We start from the raw sequence: 12,425 nt of genomic DNA, 5'->3' as shown, positions 1-12,425 counted from the left end.
CAAAGCTTTCAGATCCAAAAGGACGTCCTCCTTGATCTCCTTCGTGGCCATGATGGACCTGTGGGTCTCTTTGTAAGCTTCAATTATCTATTGCTCAGCTCTCTTGGTACACTTTTCTTCCACGTTTGTGCAGAAGTTGTAACAAGTTGGTCCGATCCCAAGCTAGAGCACGTTCATAATTTCCACAATGCGTATTGGGCCACTGTTGAAATTATATGTTGCCGCGATGTCGGCTAGTTTTTTGCTCGCTGTAAATGATTTTCGATGACACTTTGTAAGTAGGCTGTTTAGGTTTTTATGTTGGTAACGCCATGTAGCGCTCTATATGAAAATCACTGACTGTGCTGTGTGCAGTCTGAGGCTGGTCGGCATTGTTGCAATATTTGCTATTGTAGTGTTGGGCAGTTGGATGTTAACAGCGCGTAGCGTTGCACAGTCGGAGGTGAGTCGCCAGCAATGGTGGATGTGGGGAGAGAGATGGCGGAGTTTTGAGAGCGGATGATCTGGACGTGTGTCCATCAGAGACAGTAAATTTGTAAGACTGGATGTGATGAACTGATATACATATTATGACTTTTGAACACTATTAAGGTAAATACATTGTTTGTTCTTATCAAAACCTTTCACTTGCTAACTATGCCTATCAGTAGTTAGTGCCTTCAGTAGTTAGAATCTTTTATTTAGCTGGGAGTATTGGCGCTCGCTGTATTGCAGTAGTTCGAGTAACGAAGAGTTTTGTGAGGTAAGTGATTCATGAAAGGTATAGGTTATTGTTAGTCAGGGCCATTCTTTTGTAGGGATTTTTGAAAGTCAGATTGCGTTGCGCTAAAAATATTGTGTGTCAGTTTAGTGTTGATCAGAATAAGTAAAGAGCGGAATGTCTGATTACGTTCTGCTCAGCTGTTTGAAAATCGAATAACGTAAGGGGTTTACTAGCACAGTAATTCAATAAATTTTCTAAGGGGACGTTTCAACTTTTCCATAGTGCGCCTCGTAACTCGATAACGAAGTTTCTGGCGAATTTGGGATGAACGCTACAACAGAGCATACATCCCAGAGCACACTACAAGGTATCCTCTTAAATCATAAAATGCTACACAGTTATAAGCGAACCTTCAAATAGGAATGTTCTTCTGGAACACGTTTCCTGAGAAACGGATAAAGAGAGAGGGGGGGGGGGGAGAGAGAGAGAGAGCGAAAGAGAGAGAGAGGTAGATAGATAGATAGAGAGAGAGAGAGAGAGAGGGGGAGAGGGAGAGAGAGAATGGGGCAGGTATCATGGGGAAGGGAGAGAGAGAGAGAGAGAGAGAGAGAGAGAGAGAGAGTGAGAGAGAATGGGGCAGGTAGCAGGGGGAAGGGAGAGAGCCAACTGCAAATTTAGCACAAGCGGCGTCGCGGGTGGCTGTGTCGGAACCGCTGTAGACGTTGCGCTAACCGCTGGGCAGAGTAGCGAGTGCTTCTTAATGAGTGGCAGCCATTGTGTGGGCATCAGCGCTTCACACGTGCTGCCGCGGCCGGGGATCAATAGCGAGGGTCAGCCGGCGCTCGTAATTAGCGGACAATGAGCGCTTTGTGCGGCGAGCATCCTATCCTCTCTGCCCTCTGCCGCCGCGACAAATCACCGCCGCTAATCAGTTGCGCACTGGCGATGGCGCCAGCAACGGCACCTCAGTGGTGGGCGCGGCGCGGTAGGCTGGCGGAGTTCCACCCTGGCCGCCGCTCAGTGTGGCTGCCTTTCCGACTTTAGAACGTAGCACCAGCCATGGGGTCGATAGTCTCAAACCTAACCGTACGGTGCTTAGCTGGACACTTCTGGTGCACCACTATTCTTCCTCCCTTTAGTTTTTTCTTTTTTTTTTCTTTGTGCTAGTCCGCAGTCCTCTGACTGGTTAAATGAGGCCCGCCATGAATTCCTTTCCCGTACCAACCTCTTCATCTCACTGCAGCACTTGCAACCTACGTCTTCAATTATCTGCTAAATTTATTTCAATCTCTGTCTTCCTCTACAGTTTTTACTCTCTACAGCTCCATCTAGTACCACAGTAGTTATTCTCTGACGTCTCAACGGATGTCCTACCACCCTGTATCTCCTTCTTGTCAGTGTTTTCCACAAATTCCTTTCCTCGCCGATTCTATGGAGAACCACCTCATTCCTTACCTTAACAGTCCACATGATCTTCAACATGAAACTCCCCTGGCAGATTAAAACTGTGTGCCGGACCGAGACTTTAACTCGGGACCTTTGCCTTTCGCGGGCAAGTGCTCTACCAACTGAGCCACCCAAGCACGACTCACGCCCCGTCCTCACAGCTGTACTTCCGCCAGGACCTCGTCTCCTACCTTCCGAACTTTACAGAAGCTCTCCTGCGAACCTTGCAGGACTAGCACTTCTGAAACATCCCCCAGACTGTGGCTAAGCCATGTCTCCACAGTATCCTTTCTTTCAGAAGTGCTATTCCTGCAAGGTTCGCAGGAGAGCTTTTGTAAAGTTTGGAAGGTAGGAGACGAGGTACTGGCGAAAGTAAAGCTTTGAGGACGGGGCGTGAGTCGTGCTTGTGTAGCTCAATAGGTAGAGCACTTGCCCGCGAAAGGCAAAGGTCCCGAGTTCGAGTCTCGGTCCGGCACACAGTTTTAATCTGGCAGGAAAGTTTCATATCAGCGCAGACTCCGCTGCAGAGTGAAAATCTCATTCTGGTCTTCAACATTCTTCTGTAGTGCCACATCTCAAATGCTTCGATTCTCTTCTGTTGCGGTTTTCCCACAGTAAATGTCTCACCACAACACATGGCTCTGCTCTAAACGTACCTTCTCAGAAATGTCTTCCTCCAGTTAAGGCCTATGTCTGATACTTGCAGGCTTCTCTTGGGCAGGACTGCCTTTTTGCCAGTGTTGGTCTCCTTTTTATGTTCTCCTTGCTGCGTCCGTCGTGGGATATTTTGCTGCCCAGGCAGCAGAATTCCTTAAATTCATCTACGCCGTGATGACCAATTCTGATGTCAAATTTCTTGCTGTTCTCATTTCTGCTACTTCTCATGACTTTCGACTTTCTTCGATTTATTGGTTCAAATTGCTCTGAGCACTATGGGATGTAACATCTGTGGTCATCAGTCCCCTAGAACTTAGATCTACTTACACCTAACTAACCTAAGGACATCACACACATCCACGCCCGAGGCAGGATTCGAACCTGCTAACATAGCGGTTGCGCAGTTCCAGACTGAAGCGCCTAGAACCGCTCGGCCACACCGGCCGGCTTCGATTTATTCTGAATCCCTATTCTGTACACGTCAGATTCTTCATTCCATTCAACAGATCCTGCAAATCTTCACTTTCACTGAGGATAGCAGTGCCATCAACGCCTCTTGTCGTTAGTATCTTTTCACCCAATTTTAATGCCACTTTTGAACCTTTCTTTTATTTCTGTCATTGCTTCTTCAATTAATAGGCTGAACGTTAGGGGTGAAAGACTATATCCGTATCTTAAACTCTTTTTAATCCGAGCACTTCATTCTTGGCCGCCCACTCTTACCCTTCCCTCTATGTTCTTGTACCTATTGTGTATTACTCATCAGCCCTATAGCTTACTCCTTGTTTTCCTCAGGATTTCGAAAGTCTTGCACCGTCTTATATTGTCGAATGCTTTTTTTTAAATATCGACAGATCCTATGAACCTGTCTTGACTTTTCTTCAGTCTTGCTTCCATTATCAAGCGCGTCGTTGGTAATGCCTCTCTGGTGCCTTTACCGTTCCTAAAACCAAACTGATCCTCATCCAACAAATTCTAAAGTTTCTTCTCCATTATTCTGTATATTATTCTTGTCAGAAACTTATAAGCATAAAAGTTGATTGTACGATAAATCTCGCACTTGTCGCCACTTGCTACCTTCGGAAATGTGTGGATGATGTTTCTCCGAAAGTCTGATGATTTGTCGTCAGTCCCATGAATCCTGCTGGCAACATAAATAGTCGTTCTGTAGCAACTTCCCACAATAATTTTAGAAACTTTGGTGCAACGTTATCTATCCCTTCTGCCTTATTTGAGTTTAAGTCTATTTTGAATTCTATCTCTAATACTGTATCTGCTGTGTCTTCGCTATCAACTCCTATTTTTTCTTCTGTCACTTCACCCGACAAGTCTTCCCCTCGTACACTCCTTCAGTGTACTCTTTCCACTTGTGTTCACTCTTTCCTCTGCATTTAACTATGGGATACCATGGCTCTCTTAACGTTACCGCCCTTCCTTCTATATTCTGTGTCACTCCTTCCTACAATCATTTCTTTTTCTATTTCTTCACATTTTTCATGCAGCCGTTTCGCCGGTCCTCCCCGCAATTCCTATTTGTGTCATTCCTAATTGGCTTGTATTCGTGTTGTCTTGAACTCTCCTGATAGTATTTGTATTTCTTTCTTCGCCAATCAGCTGGAGTATTTCTTCTGTTACCCATGGTTTCCTAGCAGTTACACTCCTTGCAATTGTGTTTTTCTTTCCAACAAATGTGATTGCTCTTTTTAGAGATATCCATTCCTCTTCAACTGAGGTACCTATTGAGCTATTCATTACCTTAGTATCTGTAGCCTTAGAGCACTTCAAGCGTATCTCTTGACTCCTTAGCACCTTCGTAACGCAGATTTTTCTGACTAGTATGTTAAACTTCAGCCCATTCTTCATCAATACTAAATTTTGATATGAGTCTATACCTTCTCCTGGTTACGCCTTAAAATCCAATATGTGATTTCCGAAACTCTGCCTGACAGTGATGTCTTCTAACTGCAATCTTCCCGTAACTCCCAGCATTTTCTAAGTATACCTAATCTCATTGTGATTGTTGAACAGAGTACTCCCGATTACTAGCTGAAATTTATTGTAGAACTCAATTAGTTTCTCCTCTCCCTCATTCCTACTTCCAAGCCGATATTCTCCTTCAGTCCTCTCTTCTATTCCTTTCCACTCAACCGCTTTCAGATCTCCCATGATCTTTTAGCTTTTCATCTCCCTTTACGTATCGAATTGCCCTTTGAATATAACCTACACCTCTTCTACCTCTTCTCCGTCTGCTTGCGACGTCTGCATGAATATCTGTCCTATAGTTATCGGTGTTGGTTTGTTTGCCGATTCTGATGAGATCATATAATTTAACCGCTCACAGTAACACACTCTCTGCCCTACCTCATAACTAATCCTATTTCATCTGTACCATTTTCTGCTGCCGTTGATACTACCCTATACCCAACTGAGCAGAAATCCATGTCTTCTTTCCATTTCACTTCACTTACCCCCACTGTATCTAGATTGAGCTTTAACATTTCCCTTTTCAAATTTTCTTGCTTCCCTACCGCGTTTAAACTTCTGACATTTCATTCTTCGACTCGCAGAAAGTTATCCTTTCGTTGATTATTCGATATTTTTTTCATGGTCACCTCCCCGTTAGCAGTCCTCTCCCAAAGATCCGAGTGAAGGACCATTCCGCTACCTATTCTCAATAGAGAGATCGTCATGACAGTTTTTAAATTACAAGTCACATGTCCCGTGAATATCTAATTTGTGTCTTTAATGTAGTGGTTTCCATTGACTTCTGAATCCTGATGCCGCTGATCATTGCTGATTCTTGCGCCGTTCTGGGACAGTTTCTCACCCCAAGGGCAAAACAATGGCCTGAACATTTGTCCATTCCTCTGTCCCCTTCGACAAGGCCGTTGACAGAATGAGGGTGGCGGCGCGGGGTAGCCGTGCGGTCTTGTCGCCTTGCACGGTTCGCGCGGCTCCCCCCATCGGAGATTCGAGTCCTCCATCGGTCGTGGGTGTGCATGTTGTCCTTAGTGTAAGTTAGTTTAAGTTGGTTTAGTTAGTGCGTAAACCCAGGAACCGATTACCTCAGCAGTTTGGTCCCATAGCACCTTACAACAAAAACAAAAAGGGTGAGGGTGACTTCTGATGCCGGAAGTCGTCGGCTGCCATTCCTGACGTCTTTTATTCAAAGCTTAAGCAGTGATGGGACTAGAATCTGGTACCAAGGACATTTTGATTACCAGCTGAAGACGCTATCGCTAGACCACGAGTGCAACTCTAGTAAACAAATGAAAATTAGACGAAACAATTCGTGCAGTGCAAATTTTTGTACAGTGATAGGAGGGAGTGCCATGAACAACATAATAAAAATCAGGTGGGGTTGGAGGCGCCTTTAAAGGTCATCTTTTTATGATTTTAAGTACCGGAAAACCGCGACTTACAGCGAAAATCTTTACCAGCACAAAATTAATGTACATTTCCTACAATAAAGGCCCTGTTAGTTTATTCTCTAGTAGAAAAAGCATCCTTCCTGCAGGGGATGGAGAAATTGCAGATTCTTAAAAATAGTGTTTTGACCATATAAAATTAATGTTGTTAAATGAAGTGCGTTAAGAACAAATATTAAATGAGTATCCCACATCTACGTCCAGTAGAGCCGTATTGAGGGATAATTTGTGTTCTGGGTGTGTAACAGGGGGGTGCGATGCGGATTGGAAGCATTGAAGCGGGAGGAAAGAGTCTGAAGTTAAGCTGGCCCTTCCGTAGGGCACCTTATGAATCACTGGACACTGAGTGCGCGGACATGTCCAGGCGTTGTTTATTTTCGACAAAGTGCGTTAGCACTTGTTGGTGATAATACTAAGTAAGAAACAATGTGGACCAAATGTGTGTGTATCCCATTATCCTTGAACGTTGTTGCACACTGCTAGTGCAGAAATTGATCATTAGTCATCCTGTACGGCAGGTCAATTTCTCTCCAGAAAGTCAGCTTAGCCCACCACCAGCGCTGCTCGCTTTTCATTTTACGAACAAACTATTCTTAGCCAACACTTGTTGTCCAGTCCTCTTATGTGAGTAGACAAATAACTTAGGTTGATGCGTATATACCAGAGCTATTTTCAGTTTATGAAGTAAGTACTTCTTTGCAGTTATTTGCTCAGATATTATCTAAAAATCTCGTTGGCTCCAACTATCAAGTGTGTACCACCTCAAGTGTAACATGCTGTCAATATGTATTAAAAATGTCGAGTTCTTTGTCATTAGAACATATACTATATTCGAACATTATGAAGTACCTCAAAGTAAACGATTTATCGACATACAGTCAGCACGGATTCAGAAAATATCATTCTTGTGAAACACAACTAGTTCTTTATACTCATGAAGTAATAAATGATATCGGCAGGGGATGTCAGATTGTTTCCATATTTTTAGATTTCCAGAAGGCTTTCGACACCGTTCCTCACAAGCGTCTTCTAATCAAACTGCGTGCCTACGGAGTATCGCCTCAGTTGTGCGACTGGATTCGTGATTTCCTGACAGAAAGGTCACAGTTCGTAGTAATAGACGGAAAATCATCAAGTTAAAGCGGAAGTAATATCCGGCGTTCCCCAAGGAAGTGTTATAAGCCCTCTGTTGTTCCCAAGTGGGACTGACGGATGACGTCGAAAAAGTACAAAGAAGGGCACCTCGTTTTGTGTTATCGCGAAGTAGGGGAGATAGTGTCACAGACATGATACGTGAATTGGAGTGGCAATCATTAAAACAAAGGCGTTTTTCGTTGCGACGGGATCTTCTCATGAAATTTCAATCACCAGTTTTCTCCTCCGATTGCGAAAACATTCTGTTGGCACCCACCTACATCGGGAGAAATGATCATCACGACAAAATAAGAGAAATCAGGGCTCCACGGAAAAATTTAAGTGCTCGTTTTCCCCGCGTACCGTTCGAGAGTGGAACGGTAGAGAGAGACAGCATGAAGGTGGTTCATTGAACCCTCTGCCAGGCACTTTATTGTGAATAGCAGAGTAATCACGTAGATGTAGATGTAGATGTCTACACTCTCAATGGCTGTAATACTTTACACAGAATGAGATGTTCGAATGAATCACCCCAAACTGACCTCTCCCAGAACTTAAAAAGGGGAAGAGGCACAAACTGTGTGCATTTGCAACGTATGTATGTCGCCCTGGTGTTATGAAACTTCAGATATTTCAACGTAACTCAAGCAATGCGTTACTGCGGATTACTGTTCTAAACTTGAACATCGTAAGTCCCATTCCATGAGACATATTGACACCCGTCTACATTATGTGTGTGTGGTAAGTGGCTCCGTTTGATGCATCCCACTTCAAATGCTAGAACTTCCTGAATGATAGAGAGTTATGCAGCCTGCCAGTAACCAGTTAACGGCGAGAGATGTGCAGTAACTATCGGGTCCTTCTTTAATTCATCACAAAGTGACTACCACATGATTACAGGGCTTTACAACATGCTGTCAACGATAGACGCCAGCGAGATGGCAAATTTATGCATCTGAACACTTTCCCTTCGATACTACTTACGTCACTGAGAGCGTCACACTTAGAAATTAAAGAATTTTCATGCGTTGTTAATAAGAAAGTAATGTTACATGAAAGCCCACTTGACAGCTGCAAACAAGTACTCACTTAATAACCCAAAAATACACTGCTAAGCCAAAGCATTATGAGCATTGCCCACCGCAGCGATGGATGGTGCCTAGTATCGTTGCGGTCACGTGACGGGGTAACAAAAATATGTAAGCGGAGCAGACAAGGACGGGGAACACCATAGCGAAGATATGGGCGGCAAATGGGGAAACCCATTCAGGCAAGCGACTTTAACAAAGGGCAGATTATTATTAAGCAGAGCCCGTGAACGAGCACTTCGAAAAATGTCAAACAAGGTGGAATGCTCGCGTGCTACTGTTGGGAACGTATGCGGAAAGAGGTGGGACTGTGAAACTACTCGTACCTCCAGGCGTTATATGGTTGGAAGTCTACGACTCTTCACAGAACGTGGGGTTCTGAAGCTTGTCTGCTTTGTAAAGTAGGATAGATGGCGATCTGTAGCATCTCTGCCGAAAGATCACTTGCAGAGCACTTGCAGCACGCCACGGACGCAGGCTGTTGGGTGCAGTATTATGCTGAGGAAGACATTCTCCTGCGCTTGAATGGGACTTGCGGTAGTAATTGAAGACTTGCTGACAGCTGCGAACCACCCGCATCCCTTCATACCTTATGTCTTAACCGACGGCGATGTCGTATCTCGGAGTCAGAAGCGTGCTACAGTGGTTTGAGAAGCATTATAATGAAGTCACGTTAATGTCTCGGTGACCAAATTAGTTCATGTAAATCACATGTAACCCATCTTGGTCGCTATCGGTCGCCGTCATCGCATAATCAAATCAGTAAACAGTTACTTTAGTGAATTACATGATCTGTGCGTAGACATTTAATGCCACATACCTCCACAAATCTACCAGCGAACTGTTGGATCCGTGATACGCAGAATCAGTGATGTATTTACTTTCAAAGATGGGCAAAAAGGCTATTGAGCAGATGGCCACAATGTGGCTCCAGGACGTAAACATGAGCTCAGTAAAGTTATTTTCTCTGTTCATGTAAGAGAACAACACAGGAGATGCTGGTGAGATACAGTCTGACCGTAAACTGAAAAGCAAGCAGTTCTCGTAGTGGGCCAAGTCGCCTTTCCCGGAAGAATGTGACAACTGCCGTGTCGGTTTAACTTCGTGAAACACTCTTCAGCTGCTTTATGTGACATATGCAGTGGAGAAGCGCCTGCTGACTCTTCAGCTTTCAGACGTACGAAGCAGGAAAGTTCGTGACCACAATCCAGCTACCTACCTTTTCTCACGCTTCCGCCTTCCCACTCCCTCCCCTCCACTCCCCACTCCAGCATAATACGCAACCAGAACACAACTGATCTCTCCGTACTACTGTACTGCAGTTATATGTGGTACACTCATTTAATAATTGTCCTTAACATACTTAATTCGATAATAAACATTAACTCTATACAGCTAATATACTATTTTTAACATGCTGCTATTTTTTCATGCCCTGCGACACAGAAACATTTGCCCAAGAGAAAAAATGAGTGAGACCTTTTGTTGGAAATTTAATATAATTTAATTTTGCACTAAGATGCTTATTCCATGGAGTCCATGGTTTCCAAGCCAGTCAAGAAGAACATGAACAAGTGACCTTCAAAAGCGCCCCCACTCTCATGCTCTCACCCACGCCATTAGGATTTTTGCCGGCCGGAGTGGGCGTGCGGTTCTAGGTGCTTCAGTCTGGAACCGCGTGACCGCTACGGTCGCAGGTTCGAATCCTGCTTCGCTCATGGATGTGTGTGATGTCCTTAGGTTAGTTAGGTTTAAGTAGTTCTAAGTTCTAGGGGACTGATGACCACAGATGTTAAGTCCTATAGCGCTCAGACCCCATTTGATTTGGATTTTAGTATGTTGTTCATGGTACTCAGTCCGCCCACTGTACAAAAATTTGAGACTACACGAATATTTGCCTTCTTAGACGTGTCTTCGTCTTCGTTAACTGTGCAGCTTAAGCCAAGAGCTATGTCGGGACTTTAAAAAGTAAGATACTCGTACACATGTTGTCTCGCACTAAGACCATTGCGCAACATGAGTGAAGGATGGGCAGAAGATATTACATGTTGTTGGTTTACTACAGACACATTTCTCCCGCCTTATGATTAACAGGTATGAACAGTGTGGGAGTAAAATGGTGCGGTAACTAGAAACATACTCCAAAATACATAGGGAGTACGATTCCTGTTGGCAAAACATCTAAACTACACACATATTAACCGAAAAATTGTCGCGGTGTATCGACCGAATACAATGTCGTGTTCAGCAGTAGTGAAATAGTACATACAATTTGACCAAGGCTGCACCGACGTGGATGATGTTGATCGGGAAGGAAGGCCATCGCCATCGATCATAGATGACACTGTCCAGGTAATCGACAAACTGATACTTGGGAATCGAAGAATTTCCGACGATGAGGACGTTCACAAAGTAATTGTTGAGTCGCCGCGTGATCAAGGAGCGGATTTCTGTCATAGAGCAGGATTTCTACTGTTGAGAAATTGAACGATTGATAAAACGTTCAAACCGTTTTTACAGAGATTTTATGGCTCTGTTAAAAATAATATGATGTATCTCGGTCACTGTGAAGTATAGTGCAACATTAAATAAAAATTATTTGACATGCCATAGTAATGCTTAACTTACTTTTTGGGGTTCCCTTGTCCTAAGTTTTCAAGGTTGATTATTAGGCAAGCTACCAAGACTAAATAGTTTTAACATCATTTCTCACAAGGGAACGGTTTCAGACACGGGAAACCATTTCGACTGATGTATGACAGATTGTTGGTGTACAGCCTAAAATTAGGACCGGAAAGTTGTTTTAGCTCACTACTCTCTCATTTTTCAGAAAACCACCCCTGAAATTTATGACCCTCAATGAACCAAAATTGTCAGGATCAATAGATATTTTAAAATGTCGTATTTGTCTTCATTATATATGGTATTCTAATCGCATAATTTCCTAGGAATTGGAAAAGAATCTTTCACGACTGCCGCTTATGTATCCATGAGTTTTTTTTTTTTTTTTGTTTTTCGCGAGAACAGGAGACTTACTAAGGCAATAAATAAGATAGGTAAATTTCTCAGACCTCTTTGCTTAACCCAGCGAGATGGTACAGTGGTTAGCACACTAGACTCACGTTCGAGAGTATGGCGGTTCAGATCCGCGTCTGGTCATTGAGACGTTAAAACTCTCCTCTTCCTTTACCCTTCGTTCGGTCTTGGACTAGTAAAGAATTGTTATTTTAACCCTCTTTGTATGAAAACAATTCCGGGAAGTACTGCTCAGAATTCACTATAAAGGACTGTAGACAGCTAATGGCGAGACACAACGTTCGGGACACAATGCATTCAGGCACAGCAATCCAGCTGGGTTATCCATTTTACCTGTTCGCCGTTGCTTAGTTTTTATTCTCGAAGAGTGAGGTTTTCCCGTAGTAATAGTATATATGCCAATCTGAAGGAGATGTTGTCCGTCATTTTGTTATATCAAATCTCGAGCGTAGTCTTTAGACATAAACTTATCACATGAGCTTATAAATTAATTCCTGTTCACATGTAAAAGCTGTGATCTGCCATTGCTTTTAGCTTCAGATCACAATGAAGCTACTTTTTTTTGTAAATATCAGTTTTTTCCTTGCACAAATTAATTTTACTCCCTAATTTTTCCTTTCTGGTACTGGGAGCTAATAAATAGGCTTCACTTCCCAAAGAAACTTATCATCGAACACTCTGCAGAAGTTTCAGGTTATACATCAATGTAATTTTCATTCGGGTTTTCAATCGGAAAGTAACGAATAGACATTACTCTGAATGAGGGCAGTAGGATGATTAAAATTTAATCCACACAAAAGTTAAGTCCACATGTATGACTTCACTCTAGCTTATTACGTGATACAAATCATATCCGTTTAGTAAACAACGATTGATAAGTATCGTAAAGGAACTTCTGTCCAATTTTGCCCTAAATATGAGATGTGTCAGCTT

This window comes from Schistocerca americana, chromosome 2, assembly GCF_021461395.2.
Source record: "Schistocerca americana isolate TAMUIC-IGC-003095 chromosome 2, iqSchAmer2.1, whole genome shotgun sequence".
Taxonomy (NCBI): domain Eukaryota; kingdom Metazoa; phylum Arthropoda; class Insecta; order Orthoptera; family Acrididae; genus Schistocerca; species Schistocerca americana.
This window is presented reverse-complemented; position numbering follows the sequence as displayed.